Source organism: Panthera uncia (assembly GCF_023721935.1).
Source record: "Panthera uncia isolate 11264 chromosome C1 unlocalized genomic scaffold, Puncia_PCG_1.0 HiC_scaffold_4, whole genome shotgun sequence".
Lineage (NCBI taxonomy): Eukaryota > Metazoa > Chordata > Mammalia > Carnivora > Felidae > Panthera > Panthera uncia.
This window is the reverse complement of record NW_026057585.1, coordinates 25,915,166-25,940,408: the sequence shown is the minus strand read 5'-3', so window position 1 is coordinate 25,940,408 and position 25,243 is coordinate 25,915,166. Positions and strand designations below refer to the sequence as shown.

At 40.3% G+C, this 25,243-nt stretch overlaps 1 pseudogene; it reads right to left on the bottom strand.

Annotated features, from left to right (window-relative positions):
- Positions 1-20,201: 20,201 nt before the first annotated feature.
- Positions 20,202-24,344, bottom strand: LOC125913645 (poly(A) polymerase type 3-like; annotated as a pseudogene).
- Positions 24,345-25,243: the final 899 nt, after the last annotated feature.

Here is a 25,243-nt window from a genome sequence, read left to right as displayed (position 1 = left end):
TGATCAACGCCGAAAGTGGATGCAGAAATTTGAGGCAATGGAGGACAGGCAGCAGTAGCACCTGGGATGGGAGCATCTCAGACCCAGAGACACATGATAGAGAGAGAGAGAGAGAGAGAGAGAGAGAGAGAGATCTGAATGATCTTTGTTTTTCCAAATCACCTTTGGAGACTTTCTCATGAAGGAAAACCTCTGGTGAGATTCTCCCAAACCATTGCAAGGACTTTTTTTCCCCCCAAGCGCTTTTGATTTGACTGACTGCCTGATTTTGTCATCATCTGCCTGATGACTCTGATTGTGATTTGACCACTAGTCATCTTACCTTTACAGGGGAATCAATCAGAAGAGGCAGAGGATGGTCCCAGCTCCTGCACCTCCCACAAAGATAATACCTGTTAACACATCCAGATGTCTTCACCCCTATTTTTACAACCATCACTAATAGATAATAGATATCTATTATAGATAAATGCCCCCCAACTGCCCTCAGGCAATCCTTCTATAAAGAAAGACTAAACTCAATTATTTAAACTCAGCCGGGGAAGTTCAAGGTTTACCAGCTGGCCAAGAGGTAATGTTGGATGTTCTGTCAACATCTCCCTTTAAATGATATAGGTCCTACTTAGCAACCCCCACAACTATAAACAATACTTTCATTTCATGGTCATGATGTACATATGCTCTCGGGACTATACTTGCTTTGTGGAACTAGGACAGAAGTTCCCTGCCTTCTGAAAACACAATGATTTGCAGCTTTGCCATGGTCATAAGAAATCTTCAAGTGGTTAGGGAAGCACCACTAGTAAATCACGAAGCCCTCACAACTAAGAGATCTCTCCCAAAAGATGCCACCCTTGGTTCTCAGGAGAGATTCCCCAAGAGATAACTGACTTGTTATTTATGTGCACCCTGTGTATACCTATCCCTATATCAGGACTCATCCGATTAGAAGAAGTGGTACAAAAAATTAGTCCCTGACTGTAGTTGAGGTGATCAGTGCTAGTGTCTCATCCCCGGGAAGCATTCAAGTGGGCCTCAACTCAGCAGGTAAGATTGCTACAGATGAGAGGATTGCCCTAAACTTCCTCCTGGAGGGCCAAGCAGAACTGGTGCCATCACAGATACATCCTGTAGTACCTGAATTAATGTCTCAGGCCAAGTGGAAACACCAATACAGAAATATAAGGAGAAAATCCCCTGACTTTCTAAGGTAGAACCTGATGATATATGGGATTTGTTCAACTGCCTGGATCTGGAACCCTGGGAGGCATGGTTGGGGTGAATTCTACAGGTTGGTTTCAGCCTACTGGTTTGAGTCCTACTGATAGTAGACGAATTAGATGTTGTACTGTACAAATTGAACAGATTTGGTCTCAGCCTCTGTTGGTCAGATTCATTAGAGTAGCCAATGGAGTGGTAGACCCATCAGAAAAGTTTCCAGAGTATAAGAGAGTGTAGATAGATGTGCTTATCTTCTAGTATAATAAAGTTTACTTTCAGAGCAAAGAGCCGGCAGGGTAACTTTTTTTTTATTATGAAATACTTGGTTTCTCTAAGCTCAGGGCTCCTTCCCTTTATATGTACATGTGTCAGCTGGCCCTTTCTGCATCACCCTGTGGGAACTGGAGCACAAATACTCATGCTTTGGTATTTACTTTGAGAGTAAGAAAGTCCTCAGCCTTTGACCCTGGAGTCTCAGGTCTTCCGCCAGGATCCATGAAATTGTAGCAGGCTAACTTCTTAACTTGTGAGTGGGGTAAAATACCACTCTTCACAGTTTTCGACATTAATCTGTCCTATTTGTTTTGTACCTAATGGATTAAAGCTTTCCATCAAGTAAATCTAGGATAATCCTGTTCCTCTCCACCCACAAAGGAAGAACTAATGAAGGACGAGGGTGATGTTTGGTGTCCTTCACAGCTTTCTCCCCATTTGTGGGTTGCCCGTGCTCTTTAAACAGCCCTCTCCCAGGGGTAAAGTGACCTCAATGGATCGCTCCAGGCTCTGCCTCTTGCTCTCTCTTGTGCCATCCTATCTCACCCCTGCAGCCCGTTTCTTCTCTTTGTCCATGTTAGTTATAGTGGCCATTGTTGGTTGGCTCTCTAGTATCCATTGTCTATCATTCCCCCACCCTTTCAGTTGGAGCTCCTGTGGGAGCCCAATACCATTCAGACATATTTCAAAGCATCCAGGGGAAGCGAACCCTGTCCCCAGCTTCAGACATGGAATTGAGTGGTGTAACAGCAACACATTCATTCTCTTTGCCAGGAGATCTATTCTGGCCAGTGAGATCTTAGAGGAAATCTGAGGAAGAGCTTCTCAGAAAGTTACCTTTCTCTATTAAAAGATGGCCACAGAAAGAAGCACATCCTATTTCCAGTCGGGAGGTTTGGAGCTTCTGTAGCCATTTGATCCCAGCTTGCAAATAAGGCACCATTCAGGATGGCAGAACAGAGAGACGACCATAATGTCGTGATGTTCAATCAACTGTGAATCCCACTCTCCCTCTGGGAGATAATGCATTTCCTAAATGTTTAAGTCTTCTTGAGTATGCAATTCTATTACTTGTTAGCATACAGTGAACTAAGTTCTGGGCACTCTTCTAAGTACCTTAAATGAACATGTGTAGTTAAGGCTTATAACAAACCTATGTGTTTATTATTTTCTTCACTTGGAAGACAAGGAAACCTAGATACAGACAGCGTAAATATCCTGCCCAGGTCACACAGCTACTTAAATGACAAAGCTAGGATTTGAACCCATATCTGGCTCAGAAGCTACAGATATAACCACTAATCTAGCACTTCTCACTATGCTGTTACTTGCGGTCTAAAGCATTTCGACTGATAATAACTGTTCTTTGCTTCTCAAGGCTACCTCAACTGACACTTAGGCTTTGGACCCCTTTGACCTCCAAGCTCATGGCTGCAAGCCAGTTTCATCCTCCCATGTCCACCTTCAGGGTCCACTGCTTGCCCAGAAGAAGAGATTCAACATTAATATCTAACTTCATCTCTTATTTGAACACCTAGGAAGGCAGCCCAAAGTTAATACATGAGTTCTTATTTAACAGTGTTTAAGCACCTTGATATGACCAATGTGTTCAAAGGGCATCTGCAGTATTGACCAAATAATGCCAATTACTGACTGGCAGTAACTGGGAGCTCTTATATTTGCCCTACTCCCGTCGAGGAAACAGACAAGCAGCTTCTCAAGCCTGTCTCAGGGATATACACACACACACACGCACACATATATCTACACGCATGCACACAGCACAGTTACCATGTATGACATGGGGCAAGTGGGAACACAATTACCAGATAGCAATGACCTTTGTTCCCCCTTCCTTTTGTCTTGGAAGTCCCTTCTCCTCTCTGACTGTTCTGGCTACTGGTCACATTCCTCCCAGCCTGTGATTAAGGGGAAATCTGGACTTTGCACTGGACACTTCTGCAGCCCACTGTCCCTGCCCCACCTCTCTCCATCACTATTATCGGTAATGTTTCAGATAAATTGCCAAAATAAATTTTTTTTTAAATCACTGGAGAAATGAGGGCAGAAGTGAAAGGTGTTCTAAGGCTGGGGACAGAGGGTATCAGTGGGTGGATCTGTTTGATTAAATCAGGAGTGCTCTATTGCTTAACATTTTTACAATAGAAATGTTGAGTAACTCATTTCCACATTTTCTCCAAACCACAAGGGGTGTGCCCTTGAGGGAAATGGAGATAGGAAGAGTTCACCTTTGAGAGATTCTTAAATATTACAAGATTTCCTTAGAGCTACATGTGGAGAACTTGGCTTTTTTCCCCTTAAAGCTTTTGTATTATAAACATCCGAAGCCTCGTTTAAAAAAGATCTTAAATGAAGCAGATGGTTCAAACTGATCTGAATTTGGAGCTCAAAAAACTAGAAAGTCTCTTTTGTAATTCACACTGGACTTTGAAGATAAAGGTCAGAGTCTTGAGAGGTCTTCTTTTCACATGGAGAGTTGAAGAAGAGAATGCTAATAGAGGGTTGGGATTTTTCAATGTGTGAAGAAAGTATTTATTTTATATTTTAAAAATCCAAGTATCCTTTTCTCTAGACCAGAGAGAGAGAGAGAGAGAGAGAGAGAGAGAGAAATGATCATAGGTATCAGAAAAAAGGACGGAGAACAACGATGAAAGGCTGTGCATTCTATTAGACTTAGTCCCTAAGACAACTCTATGAACCTAAATGCTTAACAAGAACTGAATGCTGAATACATTATGGAATACTCACACAATGAAATACTACATAATGATGTGACTGAGCAATTTACAATTACGTGCAATAGATCAATCTCAGGATATTGGGTTTCGGAAATATACCAGATGCAAAATAGTACATTCTGCATGACTCATTGACAAGAAGTACAAAGCAGAGAAAGCTAATCTATGCCATTAGACATCAGGATGGTGAGTACTTTGGGACATAATGACAGAAAGGGAGCACCAGGAGGATGTCAAAAGTCAGTGAAATGTTCTGTTTTACAACCAAGGGGCTGGTTAACATGGGTGTGTTAAGTTTGTAAAAATTCAGTGTAGCTTCAAAATTGCAACAAGTCTATGAGAATATAGTTATTACCATTTCCATTTGCACATGGGGAGTCTGTGGTTCTGAGAGGCTGATGACCTGGTCAAGGTTGCACATTTCTTAAGTGCTAGAGTCAGGATTTGATCTAGGCGGCCTGCTTCCAGGGCCCAGGTACATAACGATTCTGAGGAGTTTCTGTTGCTGCATATCCTGGCAACATTTGATGTCAGTTTTTTTGGATTTGGGCCACTCTAATAGGTGTATAGAGGTATCTCGTTGTTGGAATTTGCAGCTCCCTAAGGATATGTTGTACATATTTCCATGTCCTTATTTGCCAACCGTATATCTTCTTTGGTGGAGGGTGTCTGTGCAGATCTTTTGCCCATTTTTTTTAACTGGATTGTTCATTCTCTTATTGTTGAGTTTTAAGTGTTCTTTCTATATTTTAGATAACAGTCCCCATCAGATATATCTTTTGCAAATATTTTCTCCTGCTCTAGGTCTTTGTCTTCTCATTCTCTTGACAGTGTCTTTTGCAGAACAGAAGCTTTTAATCTTAGTGAAGTTCAGTTTATCAATGATTTATTTGATGGTTCAGGACTTTGGTCTAAAATAGTCATTGCCAGGGGCACCTGGGTGGCTCGGTCGGTTAAGCGTCCGACTTCGGCTCAGGTCATGATCTCGCGGTCCGTGAGTTCGAGCCCCGCGTCGGGCTCTGTGCTGACAGCTCAGAGCCTGGAGCCTGTTTCAGATTCTGTGTCTCCCTCTCTCTCTGCCCTTCCCCTGTTCATGCTCTGTCTCTCTCTGTCTCAAAAATAAATAAACGTTTAAAAAAAATTAAAAAAAAAATAGTCATTGCCAAATTCAAGGTCACCTAGATTTTCTCTAATGTTATCTTCTAGGTGTTTTATAGCGTTGCATTTTATATTCAAGTCTGTGCTCCACTTTCAGTTAACTTTTTGTTGGGTATAAGGTCTGTGTGTAGATACATTTGTTGCTTGTATGTGGATGTCCAGTTTTTCCAGTGCTAATTCTGAAAAACTATCTTATCCCCATTGCATTGCCATGCCTCATTTTTCAAGAGTTGATTGGCTATATTTATGTGGGTCTATTTCTGAACTCTCTATTTTGTTTCATTTACCTTACTTTTTTTTTTTTTCTCCAGCACTACCCTGTCTTGATTACTGTTACTTTATAGTAAGTCTAGAAGTTGGATAATTTCGTTATTCTCCTTTAATATTGTATTGACTCTTCTAGGTCATTCACCTCTTTATATAAATTTCAGAATCAGTTTGTTGAGATCCACAAAATAACTTGCTGGAAGTTTCATTAGGATTTCATTAAATCTATAGATGAAGTAGAGAAGAATTGACATCTTGACAATATCGAGTCTTCTTACCCATGAGTATGGAATATCTCTCCATTTATTTAGTTTTTTTAAAATTTCTTTCATGAGAGTTTTTTAGTTTACTTCATATAGATCATGTACATATTTTGTTATATTTATACCTAAATATTTAAAAAATTGGTTCTGGGGAGCCTGGGAGGCTCAGTGAGTTGAGCATCAGACTGTTGATTTCAGCTCAGGTCATGATCCCAGGGTCTTGGGATTGAGCTCTGCATTGGGCTCCATGCTGAATGTGGAGCCTGCTTAGGATTCTCTGTCTCTCCCTCTGCCTCTCTCCCCCACTTGCATTCTCTGTCTCTAAAATTTAAAAAAAAATTTAAGAAATATATAAATATCTCCTAACAATTTTTTTATTCTAATGTAAATGATCTTTGTGCTTTTAATTGTAAATTCCATTTGTTTGTTGTTGGTGTATAGGAAAGCAACTGACTTTTATATATTAACTTTGCATCCTGTAACCTTGCTGTAATTATTTATTAGTTCCAGGAGATTTTTATTGATCCTTTCAGATTTTCTGCATGGATAATCATGTCATAAATGAAAAAAAAAACAGTTTTATTTCTTCCTTTCCAATATGTATACCCTTTATCTTCTTGTCCTATTGCATTCGCCAGGACTTAAAGTGTGATATTGAGAAGAAATGGTAAGAGGGGACATCTTTACCTTATTCCTTATCTTAGTAAGAAAGTTTCTAGTTTTTACTTGTAGGTTTTTTGTAGATAAAAAAAAAAATCAACTTGAAAAAGTTCTCTTTTCCTGGTGTGTGAGAGTTTTTATCACGAATACATGTTGGGTTTTGTCAAATGCTTTCTTTGTGTCTATTGACAAGATAATGTGATTTTTTTTTCTTCTTTAGTCCTTGATGTAATGGGTTATGTTAACTGAGTTTTGAATGTTAGATCAGCTTTGCATCCCTGGAAGAAACCCCACTTATTGCAATTGGTCATGCTGTGTAATTCTTTGCTGAATTCAATTCGCTGATACTTTATTAAACTTTTTGTATCCATATTTAAGAGAGATGTTAGTCTTTGGTTCTCCTTTTTTGTACCATTTTAATTTGGTTTTGGTATCAGGACAATGTTGTCTTTATAAAATGAATTAGAAAATACTCTCTCCTCTTCTATTTTCTGAAAGTGATTATATAGAATGAGTGTTAATTGTTCTTTAAATGTTGGGTAGAGTTATCTAGTGAAACCATATAGACTTAGAGATTTCATTTGGGGAGGTTTCAAGATTACAAAGCCAATTTCCTTAATAGTTATGAGCTATTCAAATGGTCTATTTCATATTGACTAATTTACGGTTGTTTGAGCTTTTTGAGGAATTGGTCCATTTCATCTAAGTTGTCAAATTTATGTGTGTAGAGTTGTTCATGATATTTTCTTATTATCCCTTTGATGTCTGTAGGGTCTCTAATGATATCTCCTGTTTCATTCTTGATATTGGTAATTTATGTCTTTCTTTCTTTCTTTCTTTCTTTCTTGTCAGTGTTGCTTGAGGTATGTCAATTTTACTGATCTTTTCAAAGAACCAGCTCTTTGTTTTATTTATTTTTTCTATTGTTTTTCTGTTTTCAATTTCATTGATTTCTGCTTTTACCCTTATTATTTATTTTATTCTACTTGCTTTGGGTTTATTTTGCTCTTTCATCTCTAGGTTCTTGAGGTGGAAGCTTAGATTATTAATATAAGACTTTTCCTTTTTTCTAATGTATGTTTTTGGTGCTATATATTTCCTGCTCAGCACTGTTTGAGCCATGTACCCAAATTTTGATATGCTGTATTTCCATTTTCATTCAGTTCAATCAATGTATTTTTGTTTGTTTCTCTTGCGACTTCTTCTTTGGCTTGTGTCTTACCTAAGTGTGTTGTTTGGTTTTCAAGTGTTTGGAAATTTTCTTGTCATCTTTATTTATTTCTAGTTTGACTCCATTGTTTTTGGAGAGGCACTTTGTGTGATTTCAGTTTAGATTTGTCTTATAGCCTAGGACACAGTCTATCTTGGCATATGTTTCACAAGTACTTGTCAAAAATATGTGTTCTACTCTTGTTGAGTGGAGTGTCGTATCAATGTCTCTTAGATCTTATTGGCTGATGCTCTTGTTGAGTTCTTCTGTATCCTTACTAATTTTCTGTCTAGTTGTTCTATCAATTGTTAAGAAGGGGGCCTTGGGACGTGGCTCAGTCAGTTGAGCATCCAACTTTGGCTTAGGTCATGATCTCATGGTTCATGAGTTGGAGCCCCACGTTGGGCTCTGTGCTGACAGCTTAGAGCCTGGAGCCTGCTTCGGATTCTGTGTCTCCTTCTCTCTCTCTACCCCTCCCCCACTCACATTCTGTCTGTCTGTCTCTCTCTCTCAAAAATAAACATTAAAAAAAAAAGAAAGGAACCTTGAAATTTCCATCTGTAACTGTAAACCTGTCTATTTCTCCTTGAAGTTCTATCAATCTTTTCTTACATATTCTGGAGCACTGACATTGGTACATATGTTTGTTTTAATACACAGACTGTGAGGAAAGACTTAGCTAAAACAAGGACATGAACTTTGTCCCATGGAGTGACAGGCTGATATGACTATGCCAGGCACCTGAGAAGGACAAGCATTTAAGGTACAAAGGGCAAGTTCTTACTTCACTGGACAAACCATCACTTACCAGATGCCTCTCGATATTGCTATTTTCTGACTGAAATCTCTGAAATGCATGTTAGGATAGAAGTCTCCAAATTCTCCAATGCCACTTATGATTATCTTGAAATGGAGTCAACCCCTCGGTTCTTAATAAGGGCTCTTAAAAATGAGTTTTTAAATGTGAACTGATTTATTTAACTCAACTAGGCATTATGATTTCCATTTTTCAAATAAGGATACTGATGCCCAGAACATTTAATAATTTGCCAGTGGTCACCCCACCAAGGTGACTGGGTCCAGTCCAGGAGCCTGTTTCCTCTTCACTCCAAGCGGTCCCTGCCGTTTGGTTCCCTGCTGTTCAGGAGACTGTATTTGCAAAGTCTGGGTGGCTACTTTGTGCTAGGCTCCGAGGGGGATAGAGGAAAACAAGACAGGGTTTTTGCTCTCAAGCACCTCACGATCTTAAAGCCTCAAGCGCTACCATTTAAACAGTAGTTTAATTCTTAACTGCTCACGTTTCTTGTTGTCTTCACCTATTCACCCTCAGCAGAGGAGGTAAAGCCGTGAAAAGATGGATTTGTCTTTCCACGGTGTTGACGAATGACTTGGTGGAGTATAACGTGAGGAAACAGTCTGTACTCCACACTGCTTTAACAAGAAACGACGTGTTTCTTTAAATAGCCGATCCTTCTCGGTCACTTAAGGTATCATTTGATTTAACAAGTTTAACGTGCTACAGGTTTTGGGGGGAAACGTACATTCGGTTTTAACCTTTAATCCGATGGCCGAGTTGAAGGAAGCCCAGTCCTGACAAGACTGTGTCCTGTGGCACAGGCTATGGGGAACCGCTTGGGTCGCTGTTCACCTTAACTTTCTCGACAGGTGTTTTGCTGGGCACACAACCTCCCTGGAAAACGTCTGGTCCAACAGGCCCTCACAGAACCATTCCCCTCAAAGCAAATCCTGTCCCTGCCCTTTTACGCCTTGGTTCTCGCAGCCCACAGTTTATTTAAATCTTTCATTTCCTTTGAGGGTCAGAGCCAGAGCCACAGCTGCGCGAAGCCCTCCTATCCCAATCCAGCCTGTGGGGGTTTCCAGCCTGTGGGGGTTTCCTCCCCCGTAGTACAGAATGGAACTTCCTGTACCCTCACTCAAAAACATAGGAAGAGCACAGCATAACGGTTAAGACTTCAGGCTGTTACTTAGGCTTCTGGATTCAAGTTCATCATTTACTGGGTAAGTTATCTCAGCCTCAGTTTCTTCATCTGAAAATGGAGATAGACCCCACAGGTTAAATTAACTCCTAGGAAAGTGCTTGAGCAACCAAACGCCCGTCAAAAGCTGAACAGACAAACAGAATGTCATAGATACATACAAAGGAATATTATTCAGCCCTTCAAAAGAACAAAATTCTGTCACACGCTACAATGTGGATGAACCTTGAGACATTATGCTAAATGAAAGAAACCAGACACAAAAGGACAAATACTGTGTGATTCCACTTAAACGAGGTAACTAGAAATAGTCCAATACATGGAGACAGAAAGTAGAATAGTAGCTACCAGGAGCTGGAGGAAGGAGAGAAAGGGGGTTCTTTTTTGTGGGGTATGGAGTTTCAGTCTGGGGTGAGGAGAAAGTTCTGGAGATGGATAGTGGTGATGACTGCATAGCAATGTGAATGTACTTAATGCCACTGAACTGTGCACTTAAAAATGACTAAAATGGCAAGTTTTAACAAAAAAAGTGCCTGATGGCACAAAGGCATTCTGGATTCTATTTTCCTGGCCATGGAAAATATTTATAATAATCTTCTAAAACCATTATATTTCAGCACCCCTATGTGTAAGTTATGAATCTTGGAGCAATCATTACCCACAAGTTGAGAAATGTCACCCTAATCCAACTTCAGGAGACATTAACCTGTGTTGCTAAGCATTTATCTGGAAATTTTCATAAACAGTGGGGAAATACACACACACACACACACACACACACACACACACATTCCAATAGCATTTATAGTGCATAATCACAACTAAGAAAAAAGTTCTGGGGCACCTGGGTGGCTCAGTCATTTAAGCATCCGACTCCTGATGTCAGCTCAGGTCTTGATGTCCAGGTTGTGCACTCAAACCCCATGTTGGGCTCCATGATGGGTGTGGAGACTACTTAAAAAAAGAAGAAGAAAAAGAAAAAATGAAGAAAGAAAAAAAGAAAAAAATTTCAGGAAAAAAAGGACTGGAAGGATATTCACCAAAATGACAGAAGCTATATTCATTTTCTCTTCACATTTAATATATATCTGTAGTTTTCAAATTTTAAGAAAGTGAGGAATTTTTAGAAGTTACTTTTACAATCAATCTCTCTCCCCTCACCCAGGCCTCCCCCTGCCTCTCTCTGCAGGAGGTCCTTCTCCTTTCCAAGCAGAATACCTCCCTGTGGGCCAGAGCCTGGGTAGAAATCTTTGTGGGATTGGCAATGGCCATCTATGACTTAAATGATGGCCTTGAAGTCCATGGTGGGCAATGAGTTCCTCAGGACAAAGGTACGATATCAATTCAAGAGATCCTAAACTATATTTTAATTTGATAATAGAAACAATAAAAGCCTAAAAGTTTCATAAACACAGGTTTATCCTTTTCAAAGCAAATGTTAAATTACTAAGATATCTTAGATTTTATTCTCTTCTATTATATGTAACTAGCCCTGGGAAGACTGTCGATTCAATTCAGCACATACTCATCACTTACTATAGACGAGGCGGTTTGAAGGAATGCAAAGCTGAACTTCAAACCAGTGGAAGAGAAAATGTAAGTACACAAATAATAATATCACAGTTTGGAATATGGTCAACTCAGCAAAGGCAGTCAAATGCTGTAGGATGTCCATAATAATATTTTATACATTTAATACTTTGGAGTCATGATAAAGATTATAAATATAACTATTTGGGTTTTCTAAGTAGCCAATCAAATCTTTAACCATTAAAGAAATTCACTGGAACAAGTAAGGTTTTCAGTGAGTGACATTTCCATTTGATTTAATTTTCAGAGTTAAGCATCTCAGTCTGTAATGACTATTCTGAGCTGCTATAGAAGTGTAACTCATTCTTTGATTCTCTAACATTTTCTTCTCAGTAGATGTGCTCAGATAAATTATTTGCCTTTGCTTCTATATTCCAAAACCTTTTTCTATGTGAAACTTATTCTGTTAAGATAAGATTAAATCTCCATTTCACAATTTAAGGAAAGTCTGATGCCCTCCCAAATGTGTCTGTCAAGCCCTTGGGTAAGACAGTGTGGTCATGCTACTGATGCGACCGCTTACCACTGTCACCTTGGATGGGTCACTTACTTCATTTTTCTGAGCCTTTATTTAACAATAGGCCTTGAGTGGTTGCAATAGTGTATGTCATCTACTACTCATTGTTGGTTTGCCAGAGACTAGAAGAGGTGGTCTGCAAAAAAAAAAAAAAAAAAAAAAAAAAAGACACTGAAAGTCATTTCTGTTCTTATAAGTTCTTGGAGCCTCTGTTCCACCAAGCATGACAGCAGGCTCTTATCTTGTCTCTCTTGCATTCTTGCTCCTCCCAGCTCTCCCTTTCACTCCACCCCTTCCCTTCAGGGTTCCCTGAAGATTTCCAAACTTTACCATTATGAAGAACAATTCCATTTCTTGAACCCTTTTCACAAACTCAGTTTTTGGTTTACTTTTGCAAAGCCTTACCAATTAAGATACTCAATTCACAATGCAAATATAGGATCAGGTATTCATCAAACGTTATAGGATAAAAAATAGCAACTTGTATTTTGCATGGATGAAGGTGTCAACTGGACATTGTCAAAGGTATGTGATATTCACTTTTTGTAGATAATCCATGTTCATACAAAGGTAGCTGCAAAATAATTTGTAAGCAATTTATTCTGGGTGTATGCTAAGTTTTTCTAAAGATTTTTTGCATTTTAAAATAATTTTAAGGGAAGAACTTATTAGTAAAATACTGATTTGTGAAGTATATGTTGGCATATTATATTTTTTACAAGATCTTCCTCAGATTTTTATAAAAAAAGAATGTGTGGAATGACTTTAACTTTCCGTCTTACAGCTCGTCATACTTTTTTTTTAAGATTTATTTATTTAGTTTGAGAGAGAGAGAGTGGGAGCATTAACGGGGGAGGGGCAGAGAGAGGCAGAGAGAATCCCCAGCAGGCTCCGTGCTATCAGCTCACATGGGACTTGATCTCATGAACTGTGAGGTCATGACCTGAGCCAAAATCAACAGGCAGATGCTTAACCAACTGAGCCACTTAGGCACCTCATCACCACGTTTATTTGAAAGTACAGTCCATGTACAGAGCAAGAATTTGATCTCAGGTGTTTACACAATCTACATTTCCTCATTTGATGATCTGGGGTTATTTATTCTAGCGCCACAGTTTCGATTATATCTTCCACCTGAATCATGCACAAGTAGGTATTTCTGATTTATCCCCTAAGGGCAGCATCTGCTGGCTTCCTGCTGAACATTTTCCCTTGGTGTACATGCATCTCCAAACCAAACCATCCAGAGCAGAAGTCATCTTTTGACCCCAGACACCCCCACCTAGCATTCCTATTCTACTCTGCCTCTTGTGGCCATCACCTTGAGTAATTACCATCCTCTCAGTCAATCAAACTTGAAATCTGTGTAATCTCCAGGTTTCTCTAAAATCTCTTGTCAACTTGTTGATTCCATCTCCAAAATGCCTTTTGAATTTTTTCCCTTCTTTCTACTCTTAACCACTATAGCAACTACCCTCACGCAGGCCTCATGCATAGATCTCCTTTCACCTTTGGTCCTCTCCCACACATGGTGCCTAGGAAAGTGTTTCCATAGATTCCACAGTATGGTTGTTCTCTTTGCAATCCTCATATGACTTCCTATCACATATAGAATGAAGTTCAAACCTTGTATTCAAAGCCCTTTAAATCTTTTTTTTTTTTTTAATTTTTTTTTTAACGTTTATTTATTTTTTAGACAGAGAGAGACAGAGAATGAACGGGGGAGGGTCAGAGAGAGGGAGACACAGAATCTGAAACAGGCTCCAGGCTCTGAGCTGTCAGCACAGAGCCCGACGCGGGGCTCGAACTCACAGACTGCGAAATCATGACCTGAGCCGAAGTTGGCCGCTTAACCAACTGAGCCACCCAGGCGCCCCCAAAGCCCTTTAAATCTTGACCTCAGCCATGTTTTCAGACTCATCTTCAATTTATTCAAAAATATTAAGTCCACTATGTGCAAGGTGCTCTGCTGGGCCCTAATGGTGAGCAACACCAGACATAATTGCTGGTTTCACTGGGCTTCCTCGGGAATATGTTCCCCTGCATCTCTGAATTCAGTAGCCCCGAATCACTCATCGCTAGCCAGGTATGCTTTAGGCTTTCCTCTCTATAGGCTTGTCCTCCACCTGGAATGTCTTTTCCTTCCCCATAGTCACCTGTTGAATTCTTCAAAGACCTAAATCTTGCTTCTTCCAAAATGCTTCCCGGATTTCCTCTTCTGTTTATTCATTATGGTACAGAGTAAAAACTACAAACCTTGTAGCCAAAAAACAGTAGGTTCAAGGCCTGTTTCTGCTACTTATTGACCATGTAAACTGGAGCAGATGACATAGTTCTGCAAAGCCTGTTTCTGCATCTATAAAATGGAGGCAACAGTATCTATCTCACATGGTTGTTCTATAGATCAAGTAATACAGATAAAATAATATAATGGCAGACAAGATGGTCTCAGTCTATCTTTTATGTTATACATGTGTAGAAATGAATGGTTATTCTATCCCCGTAGAGGTGTTAATAATAAACAGTCCAGATAGATCACAGTTTTTCACCATGGCAGTATCACTTTACCTGTTTTTTGAGTTGAATATTGCTATCATATATTTAATCCTTACTCTGACCCAGTCATTGTATGGAATCTCATTTAATTATCGCCAATCCTATGAAGTATGCATTATCCCCTGTGTTTGATATTGCTTATTAGCAAAACAACATCTATTTCCACCCTCTTCTGTGCTTTCCCTGGCATTAAAGGGACTGGAGATTACGAACTACATTTCTGGATGCAATTTAAATTCTGCCAATAAGATACACTCAAGATAATTTGGAAACGGTAGAGAAGGTTGAGGGAATTCACCCAAAAGAGAGGCAGATACGATGGCTTGGGCAAATGTGAGTTTTTGCAGATCTGGTCAGACTCTCTGTTCTACCAGTAGTGCCCAGCCTTGGAGGCTATTTTTTCCAATAGCTCCACATAAAGAAAATTTGGAGAAGCACTCTACTTGGCTCATTTTGTGTGCCTTAACTAACTACTTTGTTTATCCCATAACCGACCACTGTGGCCAAGGAAAGAAAGCTCCCTAAGAATATGCAGCTCCATTTGGATCAAGTGGCCATAGAAGATAGAGGTACAGTTCCTCTAAATAAGTGGAGTAACACAGATACGGCCCCTGAAGAATCATCTTGGCCTGAGTTTCCGAAAAAACAGTCTTGCAAACAGGTTGTTTGTTTAAGAAGGGATCCTAAGGAGTAGGAGTGAGAGTCTGGAGGAATAAGACAGGGAAGGGGAAAAAAAATAACCCTAAAATTCCATGACGCATTATTGATTTGGCGATCACTGTGGGTAACTGGTACTCAATTCTACCAGCATGTATTATTACTTTGATTTGTTAACTTGGCTGAAGGAAGAAACCTAGAGATTCTTACTTCACAGGTTGGGGGACCAATGTGAAGGCACTGTCAGCTACTAAGTATATGTGTCCCAACTATACGCTCATAAATGAGAGAAATAACCACAGGGTGGATCCAACAGATCTGCTGAACCCATAGTGAGACATATTTGAGCTAGGACTCCATTTATCACTTGGCCTCCCTATGACCCCATTTTAAGCGGAGAATAACAAAGGTACTTCAGGTCTCTTGATTCAGTACGAACACATAGCCCTGGTCCCTATATTCAACAGTTCTTAAAAAGTCTGACAATTCCTTTTTGCCAGTGCATATTTACCCGATGAACAGTCTTATATCCCTCTGGGAAAGGATCATGGTAGTGTTTATCATATATACTTGCAGTAGCATTGCATTGTCTTTCCTCAAAGGGATCTGCCTCTCCCTCAATGAATGGGCTTTGGGTCTGGGAAGTGACATACTTAGAAACTGGGTAAAGGGCTCTTTTTCTCTGAAGTAAGAGCTGGTGAAGATTTCTGTTCTCTAGCTCTCAATTTTTCTGTTTTATTATATAAGTCAAGTAACATTCTGGTTGGCTCTCCATCTGGCTCACCCCTAGGAACACCATGGTTTGTTGGCTAATTCCTGAGGGTCAAAGTATACTGAGTACTACTTACTATAGCCTTGCTGCCCATTAGGACGTATGCCCCCTTTATTCTAACAGGTAAACACTGCCATTGGTCTCTGCCATTCCAGAATCCTACCATTTCCTCGATAGTAGGAATCTCAGTTTCATGGCAACATCTTCTGTCAACCCCAGCCTATACAAGACAGCTGTCACAGAGCTTCTCAAATTAACTGGTATCCCTTAGCAATGTGTTCCTCACCGCGTTAGTGAGAGAAGTGTCCTCTGGTTCCTCCTGGGGAACGCTATCAAGTATCGGTTTCTCTGATCACAGATAATAACCTCATTCTAATATTTTTATATCCCCCAATCTTCAGACCCCTTCCTCAGTACTATGCCAAGTCAGTTTCAGCACCTCCATCTCATTTATCCTAGGCTATCAGAGTGTGCAAGCTTCAAAGAGCCTTCTCAGCAGCATGTTGGACACATTACTGGTGTCCTTGACAGAACACTGAGCTCCAAGTCATGGAGAAGTACTCCCAATGTCAATAAGCTATAATCCACCCAGCTTTCTATTCCTGCCTCCCACCACCATCCTCAATCCAGTATGCTCAAGATCCCTGCACATGTGTCCCCCAGATTCCTAAAATATTCCTATTAACTAGGTCCTGCAATTTTGGGGGTGCATAAGCCCTTCTTCTTGGCACAAGAACGGTATTTCTGCTCAGGGGGTTATGAAGTCTTACTGTAGTAGTCAGCCTGAGGAAGAAAAGTATTATCTAGAGAAAAACCTGCCTCAGGTGTGATCTTTCAAATGTCTCCAGACCGGGAGAAGTTGCTCTCTTCTACAAAGGTCAAGAGCTAGTGAATAGAGAGCTGGTCTCAGTTGCCACTATGGAAGAAGGTAGTCCACTTCATTTATTGTAGATCTGTGAGAAGCTAGCTCTCCTCCAATGGACTGACATTGGCAGGGATGGTCTATATACCTTCTGGCCAGGTTTGTGCCATGTGGGAAGTTCATAAAAGGATATAAAATCCTGGGGCACATGGCTGGCTCAGTTGGTGAAGTGTGTGACTCTTGATCTTGGAGTAGTTGTGAGTTCAAGCCCACAACTACTGTGGGTGTAGAGATCATTTTAAAAAATAAAATCTTAGGGAAAAAAAAGAATATAAAATTCTAACATAAGAACAAAGGAAATATTTATATTCAAGTTTATTAAATACTCCCCCCAAAAAAGAGGATACCAAACTTATAGGACTAAGTACACCTTGAAGCAGAGATCATACTGGTCACATTTTATTCAGAACACGTAGCCTGAAGTCAGGACACAATACAGGGAGACAAGGAGAAGGCCTTGAGTAAGCAGAGGAGCTTAGATGCATTTTTTTTAGATTTTTGGCTAAGGAAAAAAGAAAACTTAGAAATGGATCTTTAGTGCTTTTCATTGAAATGATAGTCACAGTTGCCTTGCCTCCACTGTAGCACTGAAAAAGTCCTCCAACCTGTGGTAATTCCCAACCATGTGCAGACGCTGTGATTGGTCTGTGTATGTGAACAGGTGAGCGGCTATGAAAAAAATTTAGTGAATTTAGAATTCTGTGTGTGTGATGATTTTTTTGAAATCTTCTTATTTAAAATCTAGCTTAGGGAAGAAAACCATCATTTGTATTTTAATTGAAAATATTCAGGACTGAGGAATTTGCAGAATTTGCCCCAAAATATTCTTTTCAATAATTTAGTTGTACTGCAAGCAGTTTAAGCAAAGCTATTTGGATTTACTGTTTTGAGAACAGTTAGGCCCTCTACAGAAAGAATCCAGTAATTGTGACACCATCTTAAGCATTTTCCTGATGAGAGGGAATCAGATCCCTAAGGCTTGACCCTGGGCGAGAACTTACCCAGGTAGTTAAATTCTTTGCTTGGAATAGGGATGGGGTGAAATAACCCTTACCTTAAGAAATTTGGAACAAAGAGGGGACTGATACAGTATCTGGAACAAAGGTGGGCCTAAGATTCAAAGGAAAGACGTAAGTGTAATTACAGGGTAATATATAGTACAAAGTAAATATTGTCTTTTCTTTTAGTGAAAGCAGTTTAATAGGCGATCAATCATGGATCTAATCACTGGCATCTGCAAAGGGTGAGGAGTTCAAAGATAATCAGCATTTGCCTTATAATCTTGCGTATTTTTGTAATATGTTTTATATGCATTTTTCATGGTTCACAAATGTGAGGCCAGACACCTGCTTTCTTGACCTGCTTTGAAAACATAAGCAGAACTATAGTTGTATTAGTTGCATTATTAACTTAGCTCCACACACCATTTTGTTCCCAACTTATCTAGTATCTGATCTTATCAGGCCCCAAATAGCCTCATTGTCCAGAAGAATGCATACTTCCAGATTGTTTGAGGCCCTCCTTCTAAGGTTTCAAGAAGTCCTCTCATGTGGATAAGGTGTCCTTAAGCACAACAAAGCAAAGCAGCTTTGGCAATGATCCCCTGTCTTCTTGTTGGGCTGCCTTTCTGATAATAAAGCTTCCTTTGGCTTCAAAACCGTGTTTCAGCCATTGGCTTACTGCACATTGAGTGCCTGGACAAGTTTAAATTAGGCAACATACGCACAACGTTTTTCTCAGCTAAAAGTAAGTCCTTCCAACGGGAGGCCGAAGTACTAATTATTCAATAAATAACACAATACCAATTACTATATCTTACAAAACAGTCAATGACTAAATATTTTCCATAATTCAGAATACCATAACAATGTTCTGGTTTTGTTTTTAAAGTTGATCCCATCTCTAAGAATTTTAACAGATACTCTGTTGAAATTAGTTTGCTTTATGTATTAGAAAGTGTGCCTTAATTTTGGAGCAGACAGATCCTGGTACTCTTATTAGGCATGTAAATTCAACCTCTATAAGATCATCTTACTCTGGAGGATGATCATGACTATTCAGTGAATTGAATTTTGATTATCAAGCACTTATTAAATGCCTATTATGTACTAATATTATCATGCTGGCCACTGGGGCTAGAATGAAGCAAATATTTTATAAGGCAATTCATGTTCCACAGTACAGGGATTTAGGACGCTTGTACCTCATGTGGCCTAAAGAATTTTGGAACTCAGAGGAAATGAAAAAAATCATCTTGATCAATATCTTCACTTCTCAGATGACTACACAAGGCCAAGGGAGGTTAAATGAATAAAACAAAATCCCAAACCAGTTAGCTGTAGAGTCAGAATTACAAACTAGGTCTCCTTGTTCTTGGCCCTCTGTTTGTCCTGCTATACCTGACAGAGGATGTCCTCTCCCTGGGGATAATAGATGGATGCTTTTCCAGAAATAAAGGTAGAGCTTGAAAATAACATTTCCTCCATACTTTCTGCCCTATTCTTTTCTTTTTTTTAAGTTTATTTATTTATTTTGAGAGAGAGAAGGAGAGAGAGAGAGAGAGAGAGAGAGAGAGAGAAAGTGACAGAGCACACAAGTGAGGGAAGAGCAGAGAGAATCTTAAGCAGGCTCTGCACAGCCAGCACAGAACCCAACACGGGGCTCAAAACCCACAAACTGAGATCATGATCTGAGCCGAGATCAAGAGTCAGATGCTTAACTGACTGAGCAACCCATGCACCCCTTATTTATTTTACATTAAAAAATAAAAAAGGGGCACCTGGCTGGCTCAGTCAGAGGAGCATGTGAAACTTTTTTAAATAAATAAATAAACAAAAGCTGTGGAGTTTTAAAATTCATCAAAATACAGCCAGTCTAACATTAAAAGAATTTTTTTTTAATGTTTATTCATCCTTGAGAGAGAAAGAGACAGAGCACAAGTGGGGGAGGGGCAGAGAGAGAGGGAGACACAGAACCCGAAGCAGGCTCCAGGCTCCGAGCTGTCAGCACAGAGCCCAATGTGGGGCTCGAACTCACAAACCGTGAGATCATGACCTGAGCTTAAGTCAGATGCCCAACCAACTGAGCCACCCAGGCGCCCCCAGACAGTCTAACATTTTACCTATTTCTTTTGTCCCTGACCACAGCTATATGTATCAACATAGATGCAATTGTATGTATTAATTTTTTCACTAAAAAATCATAAGCATCTTTTCTAAGTTATTATAGTCTCATAAACATACTTTACACAATTAAGTTTATTGGTGGTTTCCATTATAAAAGATGCTACTTGGTCACTCTAGGAAATTCACAAGTCAGAAAAGTAAAAAATTAGAAGAAAAGAAAAAAGCACCTATAGTTTCACTGTGTATAAATTCACCCCCTATGTGTATTTTGGAACCATCATTATAATATTTAATGACTGAATAATTTTTAATATTTTTTCCAACATCTACAATCAATTTTATTCTAATATAATCTAAACACATACCATTTAGGAAATACCAAGAAAAATTTATGTACAAGAGTTGACGCTATTTCATTTGGATAAAGCTGACAAATTCTTGCTATGAGTATAGTCCAGGAAACATCTCCGAGGAAACCTAAAATATTGGAATAGATGCTGTGGCCCCCAGTTTGATAGCTCTCAGAGACAACTGAAGTTGTCAATGTTTGGTACTAGATGTAAAATTTCATTGGTTACCCTGCAACTGTTAAGGCTTCTTATGCATTTTATATCTAAATTCTTAAGCAGATTGTCGTCTCATAAATCCAAGTCTTCTGGAATAGCCTGCAGTGCTAAACCTGCAAGCCAAATGCAAATCTCTGTTCCATCAAAACACAGTTTGATGCTTCTTCAACAGCCTTTTGTATGTACTCAACCTGTGAGATCCCAATGTAACAATTTTTCCTCCAACATTTTCAATTACAGATTGTGGAAGATTCTTGCTTTCACTGATTCTTCGGATCCACCCTTTTACCAGATTATTTAATTTTCACAAATTAAAATCCTGTGCTGCAGTTCCTTTTCCTCTTCGAAAACCCCAAAGGGCTTCACAGTCTCAATTAATTTCTGAGTAAGTTGGCAGTCAGTCTCTTTGGGGGCTGCTAAGAGGTGATGTCACGGCGCCTCTGTGGTCCCTGTGTTTGCTGTGATTCCTGAGGTTTTATCTGGAAACAGCACGCGGTCCAGCGGCCGCAGCTCCGGGTCACTTCTCCGCTCCACCCCGCTCCTCACCTCGCCCCCCCCCCCCCCCCCCCCCCCCCCCCCCCCCCCCCCCCCCCCCCCCAACTCAGGATCCCCCAGCTCCCAGGAGAGAGGGAGGTAGGGACGCCACAGGTCTGGGTCCAGCCTCACTCCCGCAGGGCCCCCGCCGCTTTAAGTGTTTCTCCTTCCTCCCCCTTGTCCTAACACGGCAACGCGAGTAATGTTTTATCTTGACAGAAATATTTTTTATTATATTTAGGTGATTGCGTTCAGAATCCTGGAGGGAAGTAGGGGCTGAATGGGTTGTTGAGTTGGTTTGTGATGTTGTGTAGTGCTGTTGGACAATATTTCTCCTTCAAAACATATGGCAGAATTCTATTTCTCCACCCTCTTGAAGTCAACCATAGCTTTAACCAATGGGGCAGGAGTGGAAATGACTTGTGTTTGTTGCAAGTGGAAGCCTTTAAAAGTCAGTGCACGGTTGGCTATGTCTCTTTCCTCCTGCCACAGTGACATGCAAAGTACCAGATGGTGGAAGTTACATCAGCCTGAGTCTTTGTGTAAGGAGAACAGTGCCCACAGCAGGACAAAAAAAAAAAAAAAAAAAAAAAAAAAAAAAAGGACCTCAGCAAGAAATTATATTTGTTATTTTGAGACAGTGAGATCTTATTACTGCAGTCTATCCAGTTTAATGTTTTGCTTTAATCTCAGAAGCATTCTATCCATCTCACATTGAAAAGACTGCTGGTTTGTCATGTGATTGGACTTTGACATCTGCAACTCCCCTGATCACCTCATGTGATTGTACCTTCCCTCTGTTCCTGTTCCATATATATCTTTCCCAAAGACAAGATAATCTCAGGTAGAAGAGGACCACTTTTTAATTGTGATAAAAATAGTTGCACTCTGGCCTAAAACCTGAAAACAAAGCAAATTTGGTTTTTATAAAGAGAATTGTGCTGCTTTGAGAAAAGAATCTGTCTCTAAGAGTCCAGATGGTTGTCATAATTCTTTGACTAAAGAACTTGAAGACTAGGAGCACCTGGGTCACTCAGTTGGCTGGGCAACCAACTCTTGATTTTGGCTCAGGTCATGATCTTAGGGTTTGTGGAATCAAGCCCCACCTCTGGGCTTGCACTGACAGCTCAGAGCCTGTGTAGGATTCTCTCTCTCTCTCTTTCTGCCCCTCCTCTGCTTGCTCTCTCTCAAAATAAATAAATAAACTTTTTAAAAAAAAGAACTTAAAGACTAGAATGCCTAGCACAATCTGATAGATGTTCAATATATACTTATTTGGAAAGACAGTCAAGTGAAAGAGGGAGAAGGAAGAGTATGTGGAGTTTTAAAATTCATAAAGTGTATCGACTATATATATATATATATATATATATATAATCAGAATAGTTTAATTTGCAGAAAGAAAGTGTATCTATCTTAACCAGGAGGCTCCTTACAACATCCATCTGATAGATACATTTCCAACACCGTTGGGCCTATGAGATCATAAGGTCCAAGTAGCCTGAACCTAATGCGGAGCCTTTTCTTGATCTGGATGCCACTCAGGACTGGATGCCTCATGTGCTACTACTAAAAGAATCAGAAAACCATGCTTAAATATGGTATGTCCAAAAAGGTCTTGTCCTTGTGGTGGGACATTCCAGGTACAACTTGTCTATAACATTTTGAGGTGATATCTTAACATTGGACCCACAGAAACTCACTGGTGTGCCAGAGCCCTGAACTCTCAGAATTTAGCTCCATCTTTAGCATCCATGTTTTTCATTAAAGCATCTATCTGTGATGCTTTATTTTTCTAATGCTTTCTTTTTCCCACTCACCAGGCACGATTAGCACAATGTAACCAATGTAATGGACCGATGTGATAATGTGTGAGATATTAAGATTGAAATTTTACTAATAGCGAATGAATAAAAGCATTTTCTAGGTCAGTATCTGCATGGTAGAGCCAGACTGCAAATGACATCATTACCTAATTAAGGCTTGCAAAATTCCACAGTTATCCTCTGAGACTTGGGTTTTGCCACCAACTAGATGGACAGTGAGTGGGAAACTGAAGCCATTGGTAGGTTTTTATGCAGGGGCAGTCTGGTTCCCTTGGAGCAAGGGGAGGTGATGTTGCTGCTGGCAGTGAAAACTCAGAGGCTATGGGGATTTGAAGTTCTCAGCCCCATCTCTTCTGCTTAAAAGTCTTAGGTTCCTACTCCTTTCCTATTAGTGTCTTAACTGAGCATAAGAGCCTTAATGGTATTGTGCATTTAACGGACACTGAAACTCTGCAACTTTTACAGTTAGGTTCTGTGTTTAATTCTCAGCTGCATCTGCCCTGTGCCTATAGGATCCAAGGGATTACTTTAAAAATGTGATGCTTTCTGATTATCCACCCATGCCCTGCATTGGGCTTTAAATGCCTTAAATTTTACCCTTTTTTCTATATATGCTCTCCAGGGTTGTAAGACATGGCCATCCCAGTCCACACAATCTTTGTACCTACCATTGCCACTAAATGCCATTCCCACTTGGTCTTCTAGTGCCTCGCTTTTAACCTTTCTGTCCCATGCTATGAGTGATCTGTGTCCCCATTTCTCCCTAGCAGGAAGGTTATTTATGTGTTCCATTTCCTGGAGCCATCCCACTCCCCTTTAATTGCTTGATCAGTCAGGGGCCTGGCAGGAAAGAGATGGAACCCTCAAAAAGATGACTAAAGAAAATTTAATGACATTACTACTTACAATGTGTGACAAGATATAGGGAAACTATACAGGCTGGAGGAGTTCTACAGGGCTGGCAACAGCAGGAAGCCTACGGTCTCTAAACTGGAGAAAGCAAGAAGAGGGAGGGATGGCTGAAACCAGTGAGAATGCAGTAGTAGCAGGGAGCGAGGGAGCTGTGGCCTTAGGTATAGGAATGCATAACCTGTCACTTCACAAACAGGCAGTCAAGGGAATCGACCCATCACACTTTCACTGCCCTCTCATTTTCTGGTCTCTGGCCCATCCCAGTTGGAAATCTGGTTAATGCTGTTGATACAAGTCAGGGGCACAGAGCAGAGTGTGAAAAGATGGTGAATGGATATGAAAGAGCAAATAAAGACTCTGCCCTCAGTCAACCCTCTTCCCTTTTCCCCATCAGCATCCACCATTAGTCTTTTTTTTTTTTTCTCCCCTAGGTGAAAAATTCATTTCCCCCAAACAGGGTGCATACCCAGAGTCCCATCAGCTAGTATAGCATTCCTGGGTGTTAACAATGCAGTCATATTCTCACCCGAAACCTAAGACATTGGCCACCACCAGCCATCGGTGCTCTTCATATAAAACTGTAGATCTTTTAGGGCACTTGAGTGGCTCAGTCGGTTGAGTGTCTGACTTTGGCTTGGGTCACGATCTCAAGGTTGGTGAGTTTGAGCCCTGCGCGTTGGGCTCTGTGCTGACAGTTCGGAGTCTGAAGCCTGCTTCAGATTCTGTCTTCATCCCTCTCTGCCCCTCCCCTGCTTACATTCTGTCTCTCTCAAAAATAAATAAACATTAAAAAAATTGAAATTTATTTTTTTTGTAAATTTTTAAAAATGTTTTTATTTACTTCTGAGACACAAAGAGACAGAGCATGAGAGGGGGAGGGGCAGAGAGGGAGGGAGACACAGAATCCCAAGCAGGCTCCAGGCTCTGAGCTGTCAGCACAGAGCCCGACGCGGGGCTCGAACTCACAAACCGTGAGATCATGACCTGAGCTGAAGTTGGACACTCAACCAACTGAGCCACCCAGGCACCCCCAAAATTAAAATATTTAATAAAAAAACCCCTGTAGATCTTTTAAAAAGAAGAGAAATAACCAATTAGCATAGAACATTGTTGCTACCATCTAACATGGACAATATCCAGCATAGTATGGTCCTCTGGCCCCTTAGCATCTATGTGACTCATAACATGTGTGCTCTAAGAGGCAGTTGGAGCTCCTTGGAGGAAAATGGTTCTCAGGTAAGAGACAATTTGATACCAGGGTAGCAAGGGCAGAAGGACAAATCAAGAGCTTCTGAGCTGAGTTGTTTTCATCATCAGGATCCAATTATCAGTCTTGATCAGCATGCTTTGATCACCATTTTTAGAGGAAAGCAGGATCCAGGTTCAGAGAAGGGACTTAGTAGAAAAGTAGTGAGGTGGTGGTAAGAACTTCAACCTGTTAGGCTGGTGTTCAGGACT